The sequence below is a fragment of the Hevea brasiliensis genome, chromosome 1 (assembly GCF_030052815.1).
Source record: "Hevea brasiliensis isolate MT/VB/25A 57/8 chromosome 1, ASM3005281v1, whole genome shotgun sequence".
NCBI lineage: Eukaryota > Viridiplantae > Streptophyta > Magnoliopsida > Malpighiales > Euphorbiaceae > Hevea > Hevea brasiliensis.
This window is the reverse complement of record NC_079493.1, coordinates 71,206,228-71,231,383: the sequence shown is the minus strand read 5'-3', so window position 1 is coordinate 71,231,383 and position 25,156 is coordinate 71,206,228.

Below are 25,156 nucleotides of genomic sequence, written 5' to 3'. Positions count from 1 at the left end.
AATTTATTTGAAAATTAAATTTGGCTTGAAAACAAAATTTTGATTGAAAATTAAATTGTACTTTGAAAATTAGATTTGTTAAAATAAAATCTTATTTGGAATGAAATTAGCTTGAAAAATTAAATTTTGACTTGTAAATTTTTTTAAAAAATGTTTGAAACGGACGATGAATCTTAAAATAGATTTTTATTTTAAGAGTTTTTTATTTTTATTTTTATTGTCATATATATTTTTAAAACCACACTATTAAAAGTAGAAGCCAAATGAATTTTAATTTTTATTTTAAAAGGTATCAGTTATTAAATACAAATCTTTCTAAAAGTAGTCAAGCATATATATGATGCAAATGATACCTATTTAAGATTTTATTAATTTCCTCCCTTTTCGTAATTAAAACTTTAACACCGATAAAGGTATCATTCAGTTCCTGGGGATTCCAATAGATTGTGAAAACCTTAAACTCTCCATTGTTAATCCCATCGTTGGTGTCTTAATGACCAAGGGTGTTATGTGTGTAGTGCGCCTAATTGTATGCGAATGCAACTTATGAGTTGAACATGTATATTACTTACAAGTTGTCCGAGAGATTTAACGAGATGCCCCCAAAAGCTAGATTTTTCAAAATTCATAGCTCTCGACTGGTTAAATAATTCCCATATGAGAATAATATTACAATTGAATTTGTTATTATTTTTATAATAATTTAAGAGAAATTAATCTAATTATTTTGTTTTATTGGGTATAAGACGAAATTATCATTACGCCCAACAAACCATTAATTATTATTTCTTTAGGTTTGAGATATAATTATCATCGAACCCATGATCTTTATTTTATTTTATTTTATTTTATGAGATTTAAGATGAAATTATCATTAAACATCTAATTATTTTTGTTTTATTTGATTTATAGAGCTTAAGATGGAATTATCATTAAACTCTAAAATCTTGGTTATTATCTAATTTATAAGATTTAAGATAAAATTATCATTAAACCCTAAAAGATTTTATATGCCTTATTTCAAGTTTGTGGAATTTAAGATGAAATTATCATTAAATCCTAACAATACTTTATTTTTAAATCCTAAGGTCTAAGATGCAATTATCCTTAGACCTAGAATATTTAATTCTAAATTTTGTAATTAAAAAGGTCTAGGATGAGATTATTATTAGACCTCTAATATTTAATTTTGTATTTTTGTGCATTTTATGGGGTTTAAGGTTATACTTATATTTAGGTGATGAAACTATAAACCAACCCAATAAATTTTAATTAATGATTGACTTCTTTTTTTTTTTTTAATATGTTTAAAGTGAAATTACTATCAAATACTAATTAGGGTCCATGATGAAATTATCAATCAACCCAAAGATTTAATTAATTTATTTCCATTACACTTTAATAGGGCTTAAGAGCTTTCCATTAAAACCAAAAATTTAGATTAATTATTTTATTTAATAGGTTTAAGGTAACATTAACATTAAACCTAAAGCATTAATTATAAAATTTTATTTTAAATAAGATTTAAAGTGAAATTACCATTAAACCCCAAAGCTTTAATTTATATTTTTATCTTTAAAATTCATGATAAAATTATTAATAAGCCCAATAAAATAATATGATTTTGTGAGGTCTAGATATAATTATCATTAGACCGAAGATCCTGTTCCTTTAATCCAATTTGCTCATTTTCAATTTATATTTTTGTTTTTAGGAGTTATGATCAAATTATCAATAAATCCCAACCAATCTTTTAATTAATATTTTTTAATTACAAGGTCTAAGATGCAATTATAAATGGATCTAGAATAATTAATCTCAAATTAATGACAAACAGGGTCTAAGATGAAATTATCATTAAACCTCTGATATTTAAATTTTACTTTAATTTAATTTGTTTATGTACTTTGTTTTTCAAGCTTTATGATGAAAATATCAGTAAATTCAAAAATTTAATTAATTTTAATTTTATTTATTTAATATTTTTTTCATTATTTACAATGGAACTGTCACAATTTTTTTTTAAAAAAAATTATCTATCCAAACCACAATCCGATGTAAAAACCCAATCTTGAAAAAACTGTCTGACTACCCCTATTAACATAATACCACTTGAAGGCCCTAAATTTAGACTCAACTTTAGCCCAAATAAATAAAATAAATAATAATAATAATAATAAAATGAATAAAATAAAATAAAATAAAATGAATTGCTAAGGTCTAAAATGAATTAACAAGTTTTCCACACTCTGTAAATTATAAATGATCCGAGCACCTACATCTCATTCCAACATGATACATTATTTTTAAACCTATACAAAACTGAACAATCAATTCATATATCAATAGATCATCTAGCATAGTATGTTTTCAATCTACCCAGCATTATAATTGGTTACCAACAAATAACAATCAAGGTTTCCTTTTCTCAATCACTATCAAAGCAACAAGAAATCAACTCAACAACTTAAAACAACCTGAATTTTAAAGTTACAAATTTCAAACATCATATTATTAAAGCCATAAATTTATTTATTTTAACAACACCCATTAAGATTGAATTAAAATTAATCTAACAGAGTTGTTTGGGATGAAGAAAGAGACCTTAATCCTTGGAGCTAAGTCGAAAATTGGACAGAAGACAGCTGATGTGAGAATCAAATCTTGGAGGGGACAACATTTTTCCTTTTGAGAGGAAAGAAGATGAGTCCCCTTCTAGGAAAGCTAATGACGTTGCTATCTCGAGAGTCCTTAGGAGAGGATTCATTCTTCCCTTTTTAATAGAGGCTTCTTTCTTTTTGAGAGAGTCAAAGGGAGAGGAGATGTGACGCCCTTACCCGTCTACTGTATAGCCCAGCAAGAAGTGCCACATTTGGTGTCGGAGCACCCTTTCTTGTCTTATCATATCCATTGAACAACTTTAATATCATTTAAAATTAGGTAATTCATGCGTAGAATTTTTTTTTTCTTATACAACTTGTTTCTGTGGAAACCAGGACAGAGCCTTCTCTATTTTGTTAGCATCTGGCAGGTTCCACTAATTACTTGTTAACATGTTCATATTCATTTCACACATTTCTATATCATATTCTATTGCATCACATCATTCATAATTATTTATGAGATCTCAAAAGGTATTGTCTATTGCATTCATATAGAAATTCATAGATAATAATTTACAAGTTTACTTACAATCTCAAAGTTCAATTACTATCCAAAATAAAATGCATCATGTGTTTATGTACAATGAACAAAAGAACAAAATCTAGGCATACATGAGCCCTACCAACAAAATTACAACTGTAGAGGTGACTAGTAGACACTGGCAAATCTGATCAGCCTCTATATGAGCACTACTACTGCTGCTGCTATGACTGCTGAGACTGGTCTCCAGTACCCATGCAATGGAAAACCAACGCGCTAAGCATAACGCTTAGTAGTGCATAATTTATAATAAAAATAACTAAGCAATTGAAATAATAATTCTATATGGCAATTCATAATTTCTAGGTATTTTACATTTTTATTGCACTTTGGAAACAATTGAATGTATTGGGATCTTTTTTGTTTACTTATTGTATATTCAGTTTTAATTAATTATTATTAGTTCCCAAGATATCTATAGTAGATTATCAGAACTGGATACACGGGAGTATACTGGTTAGACAGCCATATGTCTATCCAGTATACATCGGTCATGTCAGGCATGAAGCCTGCAGGTAGGCATTTAAGCTAGATATAATACTAGGCACAATAGCCAATGGGCAGGCATAAAGCCTATAGAACAACCATGTCAGATAGATTTTATCTGTTAATAATTATTCCTATGGGTAGTACTGTTATCTGTAGTCCTTAATTGGTATACCAATTGATCCAAATTGAATAAATAAGTCTAGGTATACTACGGGAAATTACATATTATTGCTTATTTATTTGAAATATACATATCACTTTATAGTGGGAAAATAGGCCCACATAACCCTTTCATGTGGTTTAGTGTTTAATGGCTTGTTAGGGTTAAATTCCTACCATAAGATAATTTATCTCATGGACCTTTCTTTGGTTTCAGTTTTTGTGTCTTACTTTTACCTATCCATATAATTAGTTTATAGCCACTGTTTGGCCACACTTCCTTCATGGAAGTTGTTCCTATATGTCTTATCTTTATTTTACCTTTTGAATCATGTCAATTGATTTTTAGAACTCAAGTTATGGTCAGATAACCATAACTAATTCATTTCCAGATTTTGGTTCCTCAACTAGGCAGCTTTTGGACTTAAAGTTTACTTAATTAATGGAACATGTTGCAGCCACTTTTAGGCATAGTGATCTTCATAGAAATTGTTTTCCTATGTCTTATGATCATTGAGAAATTTGTATCATAATTTTTCAAGTTTTGTGGAATTATTTATGGCTAACTAATTGACTTGCACTCATATACCCTATGCCAATAGGATTTCAGTTCAGGTTAGTAACTGCAGGTCTCAAGGTTTCTAAAAAAAAGTTGGAGCCCTATTTCTTAGGTTTCTGGAAAGGCATGGCTCATCCCAATTGGATTTTTCTAGTGGGAGATATGGCTAAAAGACTGTTCTAGGGTCAAATGAAGTTTGGTCAGATTCCAAGTTTTGATGTATTGATTTGTTCTAATAATTTAACCTAGTTCTCTTAATTTCTGGGCTTTGGTCAAAACACCAATTTTGTAGATTTGTGTCTTATGGATATTTTGCCACTGGTTTCATTACATTTGAGTTCTTGTAGACTAAGTTATCGCCATTTTTCCAAAACTGGTCGAGTAAGTTTATGTCCAGCAGTTTTTGGATAACCTAATTCTGAATAGTTTTGTGACCCAAATTGGGCTAGCAATTTGGTTTGGTTTAAGGCTTTTCTGGGTTCTGTGGTCTTCACGAAAATTGTAGCCCTATGTCTAATCTTTGCAATGGTATAAAATTCAGGTCATTTGGACCAGTATAAAGGGAGTTATGACCAAATGAATATGTATTGTTCATTTGGTCATTTTCTGGATTTTGAGTAGGGTCATCCGGATTTATGTAGAAAATTGGTCAAGATTTGATGAAATTTGGGTATGGTGTCTTCATGGAAAGTGGGCTATTTTGGGTCTAGTTTCACCTCCAATTGGCCTTATACCAATTGGAGTCACATAATTTTAGTTATGGTTCATCAAAGACACTTGACTCATTGAGTTCCAAACCTGCAGAAAATGGCACTCCCAAATATTCAATATCCTCCAACTTTCTTACTTCAATTTGCATACATAGCACTTCTATAAGCAACATTCTCATCTCAACCAAGTCAAATTCTAACAATTTCACAAAATTCTCAATCCATGTTCATAAACCCTAATTTCAAATTTCAAACTCAATCTACACCCTTGCAAACCAAATTCTTAAACTTTATTAATCCACTTCCCTAACCATTTTAAATGTCACACCCTAGCCCTCCGTAAGGCATAACATGATCCCATAGTATATCTAATGAATTACCAAACTTCGTCTACTAATAACCCATTAAATACACTACAAGAGATTTTAAACCTTTTCCTACTTCTTTTTCTGTGGTGAGCACTATTGACAGGTGTTAAATTCTTTTTTTTTTTACTGAAGTGAAACCAAATAACAAATTTGAGTATCAATAAGTTCTATAAAAATTTTGGCATAGTGCCATCTGTATTTTGAATAAAACAGTTCTTCAAAAACCTGTAAAAAGAACTTCCAATATTTTTCTCAATCTCAAACTCCAATAATAGTTCAACATAATAATCTCCTCAACAATTGTCAACACAATTAAATAATCAAATTTCCAGTGTTTCCAAAAGATGAGATAAAAGAAATATGTCACAATATTTATACAAGCCAAAATAATTTACAATTTTAGTTTACAACTGCTCAAAACCAAGAACAATATATACATACAGTGTACATACATTACAAAAAAAAAACTACAAAATATGGTATACTCAATATACTCGGTGAAATCTCAAAATGTAGCATAAGCAGCCTACTCTGCTGCTCTGTCCATCTGTCTACCTGCGACAGCAATGAAAAAGCTATCGTTGAGCCAATGTCTCAGTGGTGAACAACATTAAGAAAATACAATTTAAAACCATAAACCATAAATCATGTGAACTCTGGATACTTAAAATCATAGTTAAATTCAAAAGACAGAGAATGTCATAAAGAATTTAAACTCCATTTTACAATATCACAATAAATATCAATAAATCACTCACACAGCTTAATCATGATTCCATAGTCCAATTCATCCCAAAAGCTGATGGCTAGTGAGGAATAACATAGCTAGCTAGCAAAAATATGAGTACTCATTCTATTCGTCCTCAATAGGCACACACCTCAACACTTCTGCCAGAGAGGGAATTCAAAGTCAATTCATCCCACTGGACAAGCTAGCGAGGAATTCAATCAAATATACATGATAGCTGTGGTTTGAAATCATTTGTAATATTTTTCAAGCAATAAGTATCCATCAAATATCCATTCAAACCAATTTCCACAATTTTAAACAATAACATACAAATAGTCATAATTTATTTCAATTGAAAAATTCAAAAGAAATAACTGTTGTGCACAAACCTCTGAAGTGTAACCTTTTAGCCCTGACTCAGTGTTTCCATCCCCTTTCCTGAGTCTTTGCTAACTAAAACACACAATTTGAAGTGTTTCAGTACTCATTTCAACTGTCTCTAACAATAAGGTTCAATAATTAATTTATTTAATACTATTGCTTTCCTTAGTCAACCTATAATGTTGACCCTTAGTGCACTCTAGGGGAATAAATTTTAATGTTACCAATATGTCACATTTTTCATTTCAATATGCTACCAATATAGTGCAATTTATCATTTTTACAAGTTGGCATTCATTGCCAAATTATTTCAAGCATCAATTTATGTAAATGTCAAGTTCTCAATTTTTGTGTGCTAGATTGGTCTAGCTTAAAGTCCTATTTTTCTTGGTTTTTAGCTTCTGGTCAAAGAAGAAAAATTGTAGCTCTATATCTTATTGCACTCAGAGCAAAATTTCAGGTCATTCTGAGTTGTATAGACCAAGATATGGTCAATTTATTAAAGCTGGACAGATTGCACTAAAATGGCAACTTTAGGTCATTTTTAGGTCATTTTTGGTTCTGGCAGTTTTTATACCCGAACTTGTGCAAGCTATTTGACTTGCTTATGGTCATTTATGGGTTTTAGTGTCTTCATAAGAGTTGTAGCTCTATCTCTAATCTATTCATGGTAAACATTTCAGGTCATTTGGACCTATTTTGAGTGAGTTATGGCCAAAACACTAACTGCTGCCCAAATGGTCAATTTTCAAGTTTTCAAGTCACTAATCCAGATTTGGTCATTTTTCAAGTTACTTTTTGGACAGAATTTAGGTAGGCTTTCTTCATGAAAGTTGGCACATTTTGTTCCTAGTTTCACCTCCAATTGGCCTCATAGCAATTGGAGTCACACACGTAGGGTTATAGGCCCATTTCCATACTGCCCTCTACATGCCTTTCAAACACCAAACCAACACACATTCACCAACTATCTCCTCACTTCTCCATACCATTCTGCATTTGGCACTAACCAAAACCATTCAATTCTCTACATTATAGGTCAAATTGGATAGAATATAACCACTTCAAAATACACCAAATGTAGTCACAATTCACAAAGTTTAATACCAACAATATATACACATAAATACTTCTAATTATCACACATACTTCCATTATGAAATTACATACCTATCACTACTATTCCACACACATATATTCTACCATTTTTTGTACAATATTTCAACAACATTTCACGAACTTAAACACTTTAATCTTCATCATGAGGCTGCTACAAATTTACATATACACATTAACTTCCATTTTCACTTCTTAAGCTTACCATTCAAACTTTACACATGGAATTCAACTTCAATGCAATTAAACATTTAAATCAACACCCCAAATCACTCAATACATGCAAAAATAATCTGTACATGATGAAGTTCCATGGCTGCTGAAATGCTCCATCACCAATAATTCATCAAACCTCAAACTTCTTCCATAATTCAACTACCCACAACCTTAGTTACACTTCTAATGAAACAAGAATTGAAAATAACCACTTACCTCTTTTGGACTTCTTCAAAACTCCACCAAAACTTATCTTTCTTACTCCATTATTGCTGCCCAAGGTGTGTAGGTAAGGTTTAGGGAAGGAACCTAGTGAAAAAGGTGACTTGATCAAGGTTGCATGGAGGTCCTTCCATGGCCGACAATGGTGATTTGGAATGGAGCTTGAATTCAGCCAAAGTGAATTTGCGAGGAAGAAGATGACGTTGAGCTGTCAACTAAGGCATTATGTAAGGCCACTTAATACATAGTTAGTGGAGCACTAAGTTAGATTAATGATTAATTAATTTCCAATTTCCTTCATTTGCTTTTAGGACACAATTCTTTCACTCTTTTAATTTTCATGACATTTTCAAAGTTTAATATCATTTATTTTTAATGGAAATTTAGGTCAAAAGGCAACTCGAGATGTTAAATGACCATAATGCTCCTATTTGGGTTGCATTCCCGATTTTTCGGTAACACCGAGTTTTGTCGTTTTCTCGATTTCTCTTTTTTCTTTGTACTAATTAATTAATTTTTCTTTGATATTTCTAATGTCATTTATACTTCAATAGATGTTTATTTAAGTCTTAAAAATATTTTTCAAGGTTTCCCATGGTCCATGGCTAGTCAACGGTCCACGCCGCAACTTCCAGGTGCGGTCACCCGTCGCTACAATTTTCGGCTCATTTAACTTGGTTACATTTCATTGATATTATTTTTCCTTTGTTTTTCTTGTGTTTTCCTTTCTTGTATTTCATTATTTTATGTCTACTCACTAACATTTAAATTTAATTCTAGGCATCCTAGCTGTCCAGACAAACACTGGTCACTAGAACAGTAGAACGCACTACCAAACATAGGGGTGTTACATTAAAACCATCAAAACAATCAAATTCATCTTCTTTTTAGGGCTACCAAAAATCAAGTCTCCCTTTTCTCAAGATTTTCTTTTGATTTTCATGAAATTTATACTTAGTTTAACATGGTTCTTGTACTTATAGAAGAAAGAACAGTAGTTAGAGCACTAACCTCTTTGGTGACTTGTTAAACTTCCCTTAACCTCAACTTTCCTTCTTCTTATGGGTACCAATAGCTTCCTTATGGAGTGGATTTAATTTTTAATGAAGGAGACTATGGGTTTTGGTGAGTGAGTGAGGAGAGAATCAAGCTTTAAGCTTGAATAAAAATGGTGGAAGAGATGAACCAAGCAGCTGGCCAAAAGAGAGAAGAAGTGGTGGAAAAAGATGACTTGTGGTACATAGATTATATATATATATATATATATATATATATATATATATATATTGTATTTTAATTTTTAAAATGTCATTAGCCCATTGCTTTTCTTTTCTTTTCTTTTCTTTTCTTTTTCTTTTCTCTTCTTCATCTTCCTAATTCATTTTATAAATTTTAATTTATGTTAATTATTTTATTCTCTCAATTTTATTTTGACATATAGGTCAAAATTCACCTCTGGGGGTGAAATGACCAAAATGCCTTTCACAGTGCATATCGGGTTATTTTTATATTTTTTTACCAATTAATAAATTTTCTTAATTTTATCTTATTTTCTCTAAATTTAGTGAAGGAACCTAGTGAAAAAGGTGACTTGATCAAGGTTGCATGGAGGTCCTTCCATGGCCGGCATTGGTGATTTGGAATGAAGCTTGAATTTGGCCAAAGTGAATTTGTGAGGAAGAAGATTTAATATCACTCTTTTAATTTTCATGAAATTTTCAAAGTTTAATATCATTTATTTTTAATGAAAATTTAGGTCAAAAGGCAACTCGGGATGTCAAATGACCACAATGCCCCTATTCGGGTTGCATTCCCGATTTTTCAATAACATCGAGTTTTGTCGTTTTCCCAATTTCTCTTTTTTCTTTGTACTAATTAATTAATTTTTCTTTGATATTTCTAATGTCATTTATACTTGAATAGATGTTTATTCAAGTCTTAAAAATATTTTTCAGGGTTCCTCGCGGTCCATGGCTAGTCAACGGCCCACGCTACAACTTCCCGGTGCGGTCACCCATCGCTACGATTTTCGGTTTGTTTAACTTGGTTACATTTCATTGATATTATTTTTCCTTTGTTTTTCTTGTGTTTTCCTTTCTTGTATTTCGTTATTTTATGTCTCCTCACTAATATTTAAATTTAGTTCTTGTCACACCTTACCCCTCTGTAAGGCATAACATGATCCCGTAGAATACTTAATGAACTACGGAACTTCACCTACCGATAACTCATTAAGCACCCTACAAGGGATTTTAAAACAATTTCTTACTTTTGGTAAGTGGTGAGCATTTCTAATAAGTATTTAAAACGCGTACTTAAACGAAAAGCTAGTTGGAAATTTTAGCCCATTTTATTTTTCAGCAAATTTTATAAAAATTTTGACAGAGTTCCCTCTGTATTTTGAGAAAACAGTTCTTCAAATACCTGTAAAAAGCACTTCTAAAAATTTTCTCAACAACTGCTTCAATTTCAAACTCAATCTCAAACAATTTCTCAACACATTTATCAACTTTCAATTTTAAATCCAGTATCCCATGATCATCAAAATACTAACAATCCATTTCATTCAAATTAAATAAAATAGTTCCATTCATATTTCATTAGAAACAAAACAATTTGAATAGATCATTACAAAATTTACATTAAGAGAATTTCAAACTACAATATATATTACAACTTTATACAAATTTTATACAACTGCTCAAGACCCATTTGTACATGTCCATACATTTATGTGCAATATATACATCAAAAGAAATATTTGCAATTAGGGTATAAATTATACCCGAAGACTTTAGGCTGAATGATCCTCAATCTTTAGCAGCTCAGTCTGCTGCTCCTCTAGTCTCTGTATCTGCGACAGCAATAGAAGCTATCGCTGAGTACTAGGACTCAGTGGTACACAACATACTAAAATAATCTTTATGCAAAAATAAAATCACGTTTATTCAAAAATTTGACTAAACATGAGCATTAAACACAAAACATGAATTATGAGATTTTAATGCAAACCAAGTTCATTTCAAAGTATCAAAACACATTTCATAAAACTCACAGTTAGATCATGCCATTCGAAACAAATAGAATCTCAATAGCCAGAGGCTAAAGAGAAATCATATCACAAGGCTAGCTAGCTCAAATATATGGATATCCATTCACATCCTCTTCTACTGGCACACCTCAACACTTCTCCAGAGAAGGAATCAAAATTCAAAACTAATTACCCCCACTAGTCGTGCTAGTGAGGTGTTCAAATATGTGGTCATGACACTGTGGTTTCAAAACTTATCTTAACAATTTGCTAAACATTGTCTTTTCAAATATACATAATAACTTTCAACAATTTAGATCAAACATCATAAGAATGCCATAATCCGATATTTCATATTATTCAAAAGGATATGCAAAAGATGATTATAAAAGTATATGTTGTGCACAAACCTCAAACGAGTCGTCCCTTAGCCTCGACTCGGTTCCTCGGGTTCCTTCCCGATATTCTTTTCAACAGAAACACACAATTTTATAATGTTTCAGTACTAGAACTTAACACAGATCCAAAATAAATTTAGCTTCAAAATTACCTAGCTCTAACGTGCTAAATTCGACGTTCTTTAAATTTTGTGTTTCGGGTTACTATTCACTGCACTATTCAAGTCAAATAGTTGACTTTCTAAGACTTAATAGGTATGGGAACTCCAACTTCACCCACATACCACATTTTGGTCATTAAACTTGTTGGTTTTGGTCATTTTCTCAAAGCTTAGGTCATTTTGGCAAAATTGCAAATTTTCGGTTTTGGTTCTCCGAAGTTGCACTATTCCATTGGTCGATCCACTGTTGGAATTTAACAAAACTTCCTTCATAGAAAATGTTCCTTATTGTCTTAAGTGTATTCTCATTTTTTGATCACCTCAATCGGAGTTTTGTAGCTCAAGTTATGGCCAAAATAAGTTTACTGTTCACGTGTACTGTTCATACTAGCATTTTGGGTTCTGGCAGATTTTGATCTAACTTTGGTCAGTAATTTGATTAAGTTAAGTTTATAATTTGGTCTAACTTTCTTCATATGAAATGTTCTACTATGTCTTAGGTTTCCATCAGTTCAAGAATCGCCTAAATCCGAGTTTTCTAGAGGGAATTATAGCCATCCAAACATTGCTGCTCACTGAAAATTCTGCAGAGTTGTAGGTTTAGTAACCTAACTTTGCTCATTAATTTGAATGGGTTAATGGCATAATTTGGGGTGATGTTCTTCATGAAAGTTTTAGATCTATATGCCCTCTAACCCCTGGCCAAATTGCAGATCAATTTGACCTGTCTAACTCGAGTTATGACCAAATGAACAGTTACTGTTCATTTGGTCAGTTTAGTGCAGTGGCAGCCTGCAATCAATTCACTTTGGTCAATTGTTTCACCAAGTTTTGGTCAGTTTTTGGCCATGGTTCCTTAATGAAAATTGTGCTCTTTTATGTCTATTTTCATCTCCAATTGGTGGCATATCAATTGGACTTGTAAAATTTGAGTTTTGGTCCTTCAAAGTGGGTTTGGTCATGCTGCCAGCAGCATGACCATTAACCTACGAATTTGGTTTGATTTCCTACCATTCCCACACAATCCATTTGGTCATAATTGACCTTTATTTCACTTCACAATAGGTCAAACATGCCATTTATGCATTTCTCCAAATTTTGGTTCATAAACCCTAGCTTCCAAACCCTAATTACACTAAAATGTTGTATTTATTCACATTTAAGCATTTCAATCTTACTATCACTTTCATACAAACTTACTAACACATTTAATTCATTCAAAATACATCAAACTCTCCCACATCCATGGCTGGCTGAAATTCCCTTTGGTCCTCCACAAATGTTTTCTTTTGATTTTAATTAAATTTCTAGATTACTCAAACCACAAAGATAACCAATAAACTAAAATTTGCAATTTAGCTTGCTTACCTCACTTGAAATTCCTCTTACTCAATTTTCTTCTTTTTTTTTTCCTTTCCTAATCTTGCTCAAACTTCCTTTCAAGGGAAATCAACAAGGTTTAAGGTTGGTAAATAAAATTTCTAGGTTGGGATTTAGAGGATTTATGGAAAGGAACCAAGAATTCCAAGCTTTTCTTGCTTAAAAATGGTGGAACAAAATAAGAAGAGAGGGAGAGGAGAGAGCTACGGGAAAAGCAAAAGAAGAAGCAAAAAAAATGTTTTTGAATTTTTATTTTTATCCATTTTTGAAGACCAAAATTCCCAAATTAATAAATTAATTTAATTAATCTTTTATGATATAATTTTTGACTTTTCTAACTTCTTTCTTTTCTTTTTCTTTTTTTTTCTATTTATTTTTTCTATTAGTTTTTTAATTTAATTCTTGATTCAAAAATTTTTATTTCTCTGATTTTATTTGACAGTTAGGTCAGAAGTCAGCTCTCGGGGTCAATTAACCAATTTGCCCCTCACCGGTTCATCCCGGTTTGCAAATAATTCAATATTTCTTTCGGCTCCCTGACCTAATTATTTGACTGGCTTAACAGTTCTTTTTCGTGATTTTCTCTTTTCCACTGTGTTCATAAGGGTCCTAAAGACCGCAACGTCACTTTTTACGGTTCAAAATTTGAGTTTAAAATGACTTCGCAGTCATTCCCGAGGAGGTCACTCATCGCTGTGACTCTCGGCTCGTTTAACTTCTTATGTTCTATTTTTCTTATTTATAGTTAACTAATTAAACATTACTAATTATTTGTCTTTATGGCTTCTCAAGTTGTCTTAAGTGTGGCTCTAATCTCTTTAATTGTCCGGACTGACACCGATCACCGGAACAGTGAAATCTACTAGGCTATGCAACCAGGCTATAAATTTTCTTAATTTTATCTTATTTTCTCTAAATTTAGTGAAGGAACCTAGTGAAAAGGGTGACTTGATCAAGGTTGCATGGAGGTCCTTCCATGGCCGGCAATGGTGATTTGGAATGAAGCTTGAATTTGGCCAAAGTGAATTTGTGAGGAAGAAGATGATGCTGAGCTGTCCACTAAGGCATTATATATGGCCACTTAATATATAGTTAGTGGAGCACTTAGTTAGCTTAATGATTAATTAATTTCCAATTTCCTTCATTTGCAATTAGGACACAATTCTTTCACTATTTACATTAGGTACCACTCTTTTAATTTTCATGACATTTTCAAAGTTTAATATCATTTATTTTTAATGAAAATTTAGGTCAAAAGGCAACTCGGGATGTCAAATGACCACAATGCCCCTATTCGGATTGCATTCCCAATTTTTCGGTAACATCGAGTTTTGTCGTTTTCTCAATTTCTCTTTTTTCTTTGTGCTAATTAATTAATTTTTCTTTGATATTTCTAATGTCATTTATACTTTAATAGATGTTTATTTAAGTCTTAAAAATATTTTTCAGGATTTCTCGCGGTCCATAGCTAGTCAACGGTCCACACTGTAACTTCCTGGTGCGATCACCCATCACTACGATTTTCGACTTGTTTAGCTTGGTTACATTTCATTGATACTATTTTTCCTTTATTTTTCTTGTATTTTCCTTTCTTGTATTTCATTATTTTATGTCTCCTCACTAACATTTAAATTTAGTTCTAAGCATCCTAGCTGTCCGGACAGACACTGGTCACCAGAACAGTAGAACGCACTACCGAACATAGGGTGGTTACATTAAAACCATCAAAACCATCAAATTCATCTTCTTTTTAGGGCTGTCGAAAATCAGGTCTCCCTTTTCTCAAGATTTTCTTTTGATTTTCATGAAATTTATACTTAGTTTAACATGTTTCTTGTACTTATAGAAGAAAGAACAGTAGTTAGAGCACTAACCTCTTTGGTGACTTGTTAAACTTCCCTTAACCTCAACTTTCCTTCTTCTTATGAGTACCAATAGCTTCCTTATGGAGTGAGTTTAATTTTTAATGAAGGAAACTATGGGTTTTAAGCTTGAATAAAAATGGTGGAAGAGATGAACCAAGCAGCTGGCCAAAAGAGAGAAGAAGTGGTGGAAAAAGATGACTTGTGGTACATAGATTATATATATATATATATATATATATATATATATATATATATATATATATATATATATATATATATATATTGTATTTTAATTTTTAAAATGTCATTAGCCCATTGCTTTTCTTTTCTTTTCTTTTCTTTTTCTTTTCTCTTCTTCATCTTCCTAATTCATTTTATAAATTTTAATTTATGTTAATTATTTTATTCTCTCAATTTTATTTTGACATATAGGTCAAAATTCACCTCTGGGGGTGAAATGACCAAAATGCCTTTCACAGTGCATATCGGGTTATTTTTATAGTTTTTTACCAATTAATAAATTTTCTTAATTTTATCTTATTTTCTCTAAATTTAGTGAAGGAACCTAGCGAAAAAGGTGACTTGATCAAGGTTGCATGGAGGTCCTTCCATGGCCGGCAATGGTGATTTGGAATGAAGCTTGAATTTGGCCAAAGTGAATTTGTGAGGAAGAAGATGATGCTGAGCTGTCCACTAAGGCATTATATATGGCCACTTAATATATAGTTAGTGGAGCACTAAGTTAGCTTAATGATTAATTAATTTCCAATTTCCTTCATTTGCAATTAGGACACAATTCTTTCACTATTTACATTAGGTACCACTCTTTTAATTTTCATGACATTTTCAAAGTTTAATATCATTTATTTTTAATGAAAATTTAGGTCAAAAGGCAACTCGGGATGTCAAATGACCACAATGCCCCTATTCGGATTGCATTCCCAATTTTTCGGTAACATCGAGTTTTGTCGTTTTCTCAATTTCTCTTTTTTCTTTGTGCTAATTAATTAATTTTTCTTTGATATTTCTAATGTCATTTATACTTTAATAGATGTTTATTTAAGTCTTAAAAATATTTGTTAGGGTTTCTCGCAGTCCATGGCTAGTCAACGGTCCACACTGCAACTTCCCGGTGCAGTCACCCATCACTACGATTTTCGACTTGTTTAGCTTGGTTAAATTTCATTGATACTATTTTTTCTTTATTTTTCTTGTATTTTCCTTTCTTGTATTTCATTATTTTATGTCTCCTCACTAACATTTAAATTTAGTTCTAAGCATCCTAGCTGTCCGGACAGATACTGGTCACCGGAACAGTAGAACGCACTGCCGAACATAGGGTGGTTACATTAAAACCATCAAAACCATCAAATTCATCTTCTTTTTAGGGTTGCCGAAAATCAGGTCTCCCTTTTCTCAAGATTTTCTTTTGATTTTCATGAAATTTATACTTAGTTTAACATGTTTCTTGTACTTATAGAAGAAAGAACAGTAGTTAGAGCACTAACCTCTTTGGTGACTTGTTAAACTTCCCTTAGCCTCAACTTTCCTTCTTCTTATGAGTACCAATAGCTTCCTTATGGAGTGGGTTTAATTTTTAATGAAGGAAACTATGGGTTTTGGTGAGTGAGTGAGGAGAGAATCAAGCTTTAAGCTTGAATAAAAATGGTGGAAGAGATGAACCAAGCAGCTGGCCAAAAGAGAGAAGAAGTGGTGGAAAAAGATGACTTGTGGTACATAGATTATATATATATATATATATATATATTGTATTTTAATTTTTAAAATGTCATTAGCCCATTGCTTTTCTTTTCTTTTCTTTTCTTTTTCTTTTCTCTTCTTCTTCTTCCTAATTCATTTTATAAATTTTAATTTATGTTAATTATTTCATTCTCTCAATTTTATTTTGACATTTAGGTCAAAATTCACCTCTGGGAGTAAAATGACCAAAATGCCCTTCACAGTGCATATCGGGTTATTTTTATATTTTTTTACCAATTAATAAATTCTCTTAATTTTATCTTATTTTCTCTAAATTTTTTCTATATTTTCTTAACATTTATTCCATCAATTTATGTCTCCTCACTATAGTTTAAGTATAGTTTAAATATTCTGACAGTTCGAACAGACATTAGTCGTCGGAACAGTAAAATGTATGGACTATCTACGGTGAGGGCATTATAATTCTTTCCCCCTAAATAGAAATTTCATCCTTGAAATATGCCTGATGTGAAGAGCTGAGGGAATTGCTACCTCATCATTTTCTCGCTCTCCCATGTCGCTTCTTCTATGTTGTGGTGTCTCCATAAGACTTTCACTAGTGGGATCCTCTTGTTTTTGAGTTCTTTCACTTCCTGTGCCAAGATTCTGACTGGTTCTTCTTCATATGTCAAATCAGGTTGCACAATTATCTCCTTTGCTAAAATGACATGTGAAGGATCTGATCTGTATCTCCTGAGCATCGACACATGGAATACATTGTGAATCCTCTCCAACTCAAGGGGTAAAGCTAGCCTATGGGCTACTGGACCTACACGTTCAACAACATCGTATGGATTAATAAACCTAGGGCTTAACTTACCCTTCTAACCAAATCTTAGCACTTTCTTCCAAGGTGATGCTTTGAGAAACACCTTATCGTCCACCTCATACTCTATATCCTTTCTCCTCAGGTCGGCATATGACTTCTGTCTATCTGAGGCGGCTTTCAAATTGTCTCTGATGAGTTTTACTTTTTCCTCAGTCTACCTCACCAAGTTTGGGCCCACTACTTTCTCTTTCCCCATTTCTGTCCAACATAAGGGAGTCCTGCATCTCCTCCCATACAATGCTTCATAAGGAGCCATTTTTATGCTGGCTTGGTAGCTATTGTTGTAAGCAAACTCTATCAAAGGAAGATATTTCTCCCAACTTCCTTCAAAATCAATGATGTAGCTTCTTAACATATCCTCCAGTACCTATCATATCATATCATTCATGTCACTAGTGTCAGGTCATTATTATCATTCCTTTAATAATTACAACAATTCATTAAGTTCTAAGGGTTACCTGAATCACCCTTTCTGACTATCCATCTATCTGTGGATGAAAAGTCGTACTAAAGTGCAGTTAAGTGCCTAAAGACTCCTGTAGTCTCTTCCAAAACCTGGAAGTAAATCTCGAGTCTCGGTCAGATATGATCGATGTTGGCACTTCATATAGCCGGACTATCTCATCTATGTAAATCTCTGCTAACCTCTCCAGTGAGTAGTCAGCTCTAACTGGTAGGAAGTGAGCTGACTTGGTCAATCTATCCACAATCACCCATATGGTATCATGCTTTTCTGTGTCAATGGTAGCCCAATGATAAAATCCATGGTGATGCGGTCCCATTTCCACTCTGATATGGATATAGGTTGCAACAACCCTGATGGAACCTGATGCGTAGCCTTAACTTGCTGGCATATCAAACATCTGGCCACAAAATTACCAATCTCTTTCTTCATTCCAGGCCACCAATAATGTATTTTTAGGTCTTGGTACATCTTGGTACTTCTTGGGTGCATAGCATGGAAACTACTGTGCGCCTCTTTTAAGATATTCTTCTTCAGTTCCTCATCTCCTGGTACACATATTTTGCCTTTATAAAATAGGCACCCATCTCCTTTGAACTCACAGTTAGTCTCCTTCCCCTCTAGAGTTCTGCCCATAACAATTAGTAACTTTTCATCCCTTAGTTGTGCTTCTTGTATTTGCTGTAACAAGCTTGGATTTACAAGCAACTCAGCCAAAAGTACCCCATCCTATGCTAAGGACAACTGAGCATTCAGTGCTTTTAAAGCTATCATGGACTTCCTGCTCAGTGCGTCAGCCACTACATTTGCCTTTCCTAGGTGATAGTTGATCACACAGTCATAATCTTTAAGGAATTCAATCCATCTCCTCTGTCTCAGATTGAGTTCCTTCTGGGTTGGCAAATACTTTAGACTCTTGTGAACCGTATAGATGTAGCATTTCTCACCATATAGGTAATGCCTCCATATCTTCAATGCAAATATTATTGCCTCCAATTCTAGATCATGAGTTGGGTAGTTCTTTTCATGTGGCCTTACATGTCTAGAAGCATAGGCAATTACTTTCCCTTCTTGCATCAGAACACACTCAAGCCCATTGTGAGAGGCATCACTGTAGATCACATAGTCTTTCTCTGACTCTAGCTGTGTCAACACTGGAGCTTCTGTAAGCATAGCCTTCAGCTTCTCGAAACTGATTTGACATTTATCATTCTAGTTAAACTTTGCATTCTTGTGTAGCAGTTTAGTTAGTGGGGCTGTTATAAGAGAGAATCCCTTCACAAATCTCCTGTAGTATCCTGCTTACCCCAAAAAGCTTCTGACCTCTGTTACATTTCTGGGAGGCTTCCATTCAACTATTGCTTCAATCTTCTTTGGATCTACCCTGATCCCATATGCTAACATAATGTGTCAAAGGAAGGATATCTCATCCAACCAGAAGTCACACTTGGACAACTTGGCATAAAACTGATTTTCCCGTAGTGTCTGTAGTACTCCTCTTAGGTATTCATAATGCTCTTCCTAGTTCTTAGGATATACCAAGATATCATCTATAATGACCATGACGAATCGGTCTAAGTAAGAATGAAAGATACAGTTCATTAGGTCCATCAAAGCTGTTGGTGCATTCGTCAGTCTAAATGGCATCACTAGAAACTCATAATGCCCATACTGAGTCCTAAAAGCAATTTTAGGAACATCTGTCTCCTTCACTCTCAACTGGTGATAGCTTGATTTGAGATCTATCTTGGAGAATACTCCAGCTCCCCTCAACTAATCAAACAGGTCATCTACCCAAGGTAAAGGATATTTGTTTTTCATAGTCACCTTATTCAGCTGCCGGTAGTCTATACATAGTTGAAGTGTACCATCCTTCTTCTTCACAAACAACACTGCTGCTCCCCAAGGTGACACACTAGGGCGTACGAAACCCTTATCCAGTAGCTCCTGTAATTGAACCTTCAACTCTCTCAGTTCAGTGGGTGCCATCCTATATGAAGCAATGGAAATCGGTGCAGTACCTGGCATAACCTCTATAGTAAACTCCACTTCTCTATCAGGTGGCAAACCCGGTAATTCTTCCGGAAATACATCCAAAAATTCACATACTGTGGGGATTTCCTATATGCTTGGGCTAGTTTTCATGTGCTAAGAAAGCTTCACAGCTCTTTCTTATCATTCTTCTGGCTACTGTGGCTGATATGATAGTAGAAAGATAACCCGTTCCTTCACCCACAACTGTAATCTCATCCCCTTCTACTATTTGTAGTGAATCCTCTTTAGCCAACAATCTACCATAGCCTGATGGCGTAATAACCAATCCATTCCCAATATCACATCAAACTCATGGAATGGTAGCTCAATCAAGTCAGCTGGAAACTTATAACCCTGTATTCCTAGAGGGCAACCCTTGTAGACCTTTTTCACCATGACACTATGGCCTAAAGGGTTTGTGACTTGTATGTCCTCCTCTAACTCCTCTACCTGTACCCCTCTACTAACTGGTGGGGCAATGCACACATAAGAATGTGTGGAGCTAGAATCAATTAATGCACAAACAGATAGATCATAAAGTGAGAAAGTACCCCTTATGACATCAGCTGACTCTGGCTCATCTTGAGCTCTCATAGCATAAGCACAGGGTGCTACTCTAGTCTCTTGCCTCTGAACTGTTTCTGCAGTAGGCCTCTGTGATGTACCAGATGTATCAAGCCTTCCAGGTTTTCTACCCCTCTATGCTGCCGGGGTAGGTCTCTCTGTCTGGGGTGGAACAGTGGGAACACTAGCATTCCTCTGTGGACAATCCTTCAGGAAGTGATCCATAGACCCACATCTGAAACATCCACCAGTCAACAATCTGCACTCTCCTCTGTGGGGCCTCCCACAATGTGTACAAGCTGGTGGTGGGGCTGATCCCTGTGTAGCTATACCTAGAGAACTACCCACTAATGCACCAGGCTGTCCTTGGTGGTTATTGATTCCACTAAAAATTAAATTAACTGAAATTACCAGTAATAAAATATTTTTTGCAGTAAGTGGTAATCCAGGTCGAACCCTAGAGACTATGTTACTAAATTTCGTGCACTTATGCAATAGGAAAAGAAAAGGGGGGGGGGGGGGGCTATAGCACTAAATCAAAAGAAAGAAATCACGTTTAGAAATTAAAGAACTAAATTTAAATATAAAACTCTCAAATTAAATAAACTTCAGTCTAAGGTAATTCGCATTCCAATGTATGACTCGATCATAGACAAAAGAAATGCAATTATCTCTTATTGAATACTTAACGTAGATAAAACCCCTAACTTCCCTATGCTCATCAATTCGAGCCTAACACTCTTGTTGACTCTAATTATTAACTGAATTGGTATTAAGCAATCCTTATCAAATTAATAACTGCTTTAAGAACAGAAAGTAGTTAAGCTGAACAACGATTTATAAAGCATAAATTATTTAATTCACCCTATTGTTTCCTTAGGTTATTATTGAAAACTTGGATCATAATCAACAAAACCTAATTGCTACTCACATTCAATCTCACACAACAATTATAGATTATGAAGATGAACTAGCAATTGATCAAATCAAACAATTAACTAATAGGCCTTTTTAGCAAATCACTTAATAGATAAAAAATAATTAAATCAGGAAACAATAGATATTCAAAAAGACATAATTTAAATTAAGAACCTGGTCTCACAAATCATGCAATAGAACTAGAATCCCTTCAACTGAATTTAGAACTTAGCCACTCATGTTCATGGCTTATAGAAAATTGAAGAAAAATAAAGAAGAAATCTAAAAAGAGAATAGAGAATGAAGGTCTTCTATGGTGATCGAAGGTCTGAATGGTGTGTTTCGGCTACTACCCAAAGATGGTCTTTATACTCGAAAACCTATTCCAAAAATAAGAGCCAAAATTGGAAAAGTTTTGAAATTCAAAAGATAGATTTTCTGTTCTGCAATCACGGCAGTTTTTCAGCCACTTCCTTTTCAAACCTACCTCTGCCTTCTTGAGGAAAGTTATAGCCCTACTTCTTAGCTTTCCAACAAGTACTCATTTGTTCAAATCCGAGTTCTACAGCCCAAGTTATGGGCTAAAAGCCAAAACTGGTTCTCATAGACAGTCCAGCCATAATTTTGAATTTATTGCCATTTTTTACAATTAAAATGGCCTTATCTCACTTCCAGCCCCTCACAACAATTGTAGAGGTGGATCTTAAGGTTCCATTGGGACAGGGTTTGCTTCATTTAGACCTTCAAAGCTCTAGATATAAAATAAATCCCAAGACTGGTCTTGATAAATCAAGTATGAACTTTTGCAATAGATCCATATCTCATTTTTGCAACCTTGGAGATTAATTTCAGCTTTGGTCCCTCTTTGTCATTTGTAGTGCTCTAACTTAGCTTTTTAATGAATTAAATAGCACTCAATTCAGAGACCCACAACTTTAGAAACACTTGCAAAATACACCAAAGGTCAAATTAATGCAAATGCTGAAAATTTCTCCATTTAACATAATTATTCCAACAACTATATAAAAATATGCCTAAATGATAATTATACTTTAATCAACTGAATTAGGCATAAAAATACACTAGAAACACTAAATGTGATGGGAGTAAAATTAATAAATTATGCACTTATCAGTCCTCCTCCTCTCCTTAGACCAAATTAGGATCTCTGCTTCTTACCTTGACCTTGAGTCTGACCCTGAAACTCCTTAGGCCTTTAACTACCCGTGCCTGCTGAACTAGACTTTTGACACCCCTTACCCGTCTACAGTATAGCCGAGTAAGATATGTCACACAGTGTACCTGAAAATCATATTTTATTTTAATCATTTTTATTCTTCCTTAATTTATTTTTATTCATAGTTATGAAGTATAATTTGTGAAATATAATTCATTTAAGTCATTAATTGAAACATAAATTCATTTGAGGTTCTGTAAATTTTATAGAAAATCCGGCAGAGTACCGGCTAAAAATGGAGAAAACAGTTCTTCGAAACCTATGAAAAACACTTCTAATATGTTTTCAATCATTCCCAAACTCCATTTCATCAACAAAGTCTCAATATTTTTCAACAACAATTCCATTTCTCATTCATTCATTCCTCATGATATTCATATATAAGTCATAAATAAATACTCAATTTTCCATTCATAAACACAATTTCCACTGTTTACATTAATACCAAAATACATTACATAAGTCTTAATTACACATGAGAAAATAAAAGTTAATTATAATATACCAAAATGAAACCTAGTGTCCTACCAATTCACTGAAGACGGTGAGGTGATACGGACACTATGCAGAGCTGCAGATGGTTTCACCCAGTCTGTGGTTTACTGGGCTCTCTATCGGTCTCTCCAGAACCTACGCGTGGCAAAAAGCAACGCGCTAAGCAATAATGCTTAGTGGTGCCAATAATAAAATAAAAAGAAATAACAGGAAATAAATATGCAGCGAATGTATTGATATCTTATTGTAGATAAATTTTCGATGAGTATTTGTAGTCTTACTTATTTTTTACTTGTTATATTCATTATTTCATTAAATTGATCTACTGTCATTTTAGGTTGCCCAAGTAACCTATATTGGATGACTAGATTGGATAAACGGGTAAATTGGCACTGGGTACTAAGTACCTCGGGCTATTACATCATCGGTCACATATGTATCTCCCGGTGTGCAACAGAACAGCTGATAAGCTGTAATAAACATTAAGCATAGGGCCAAGTATCATCATAATATCATAATGGCTAAAAGCCATAAAATCACAGAATGCCGTAATGCCATGTGCAGTACTGCTAACTGAACCCTATTGGAATACCAACCTATCCAAACTAATCTTATTTGGTGTACTAGGGCATGTTACACTTTTAAATTGCACAATTCTTGAAATTGAAGTTTCATTTTTTACTATTCATTTCATTAGTCAACTAAAATGTTGACTTTTTCATAGACAATAGGTATATTGGTTCTAATATCCTCAACATGCCACATTCTGCATTCTAAAGTTGTTGGTATTGATTGCCAGTACCATTTCAAAGCTTAGTGTTAGTTATTCACAATTTTCAGATTTCAAGCACTAAGTTTACTATTTCATTAGTCATTTGTATAGTAGGAATTTGAAAAGATTGTCCCCATGAAAGTTGTTTCGTATTGTGTCTAGTTACATTTCCTTTTTTGAATCACTCCATTTGGAGTTTTGTAGCTCAAGTTATGGCCTAAATACCATAACTGGCCGGATTGCAAATTTTCTAGATTTTCTAGACAGAACCAAATCTACTGTGTTTTGTACACTAATTGCAGGTCCATTTTTGAACATATTATGATCAATATTTGGGTTTGATTTCTTCATAAAAGTTGTAGGTCTATATCTCAGCTATCTTCTGGTAAACTTTTAGGTTAATTGGACCTTTCTACACTGAGTTATGACCAAATGAATAAATACTATTCATTTGGTTATTTTGCCCAGGCAGAATGCAAGTCACCCAGATTAGGGCAATTTTTAGGTCAACTTGGTTTGGTTTTCTGAGTAGGGTTTCTTCACCAAAGTTGTGTCATTAGGTGTCTAGTTTCATTTTCAATTGGCCTTACACCAATTGAACCTCTACAACTCCATTTATAGCTGCCCAAAACTGCTAGACTCACACCTAGTCCTGCAGGTCACCAAGGGTAGCATACCAAATTTCAACTCTAACATCCTTACTCACTTCAATTCCTCCTCATACACATTCAAATGGTCACTAATTGACCATTAAAAGGTTAACATGCCATTGCATGAACAAACCCTAATAGTGTTCAAATGTCCAATTTTTTTCATGTTCATACATGTATAATCGTTGCATTTCACTTACACAACTATGTTCAATCACTCATTTAATACCAAGTGCACTCATCACCACTTTGCTATCAATCAAAATCACCAAACCCTAACCAACCCTAGCTGCCGAAATTTGTAGGGTGCACACACACATATGTTTATTTTATTTTCTTATAATTCCTACACAATTCATGCCATTAAACATGAATTAAACCAAAAATGGTAAGAGTTGGACACTAACCTTATTGGAGCTGAATTTCAAGCTAACCAAACTTCCT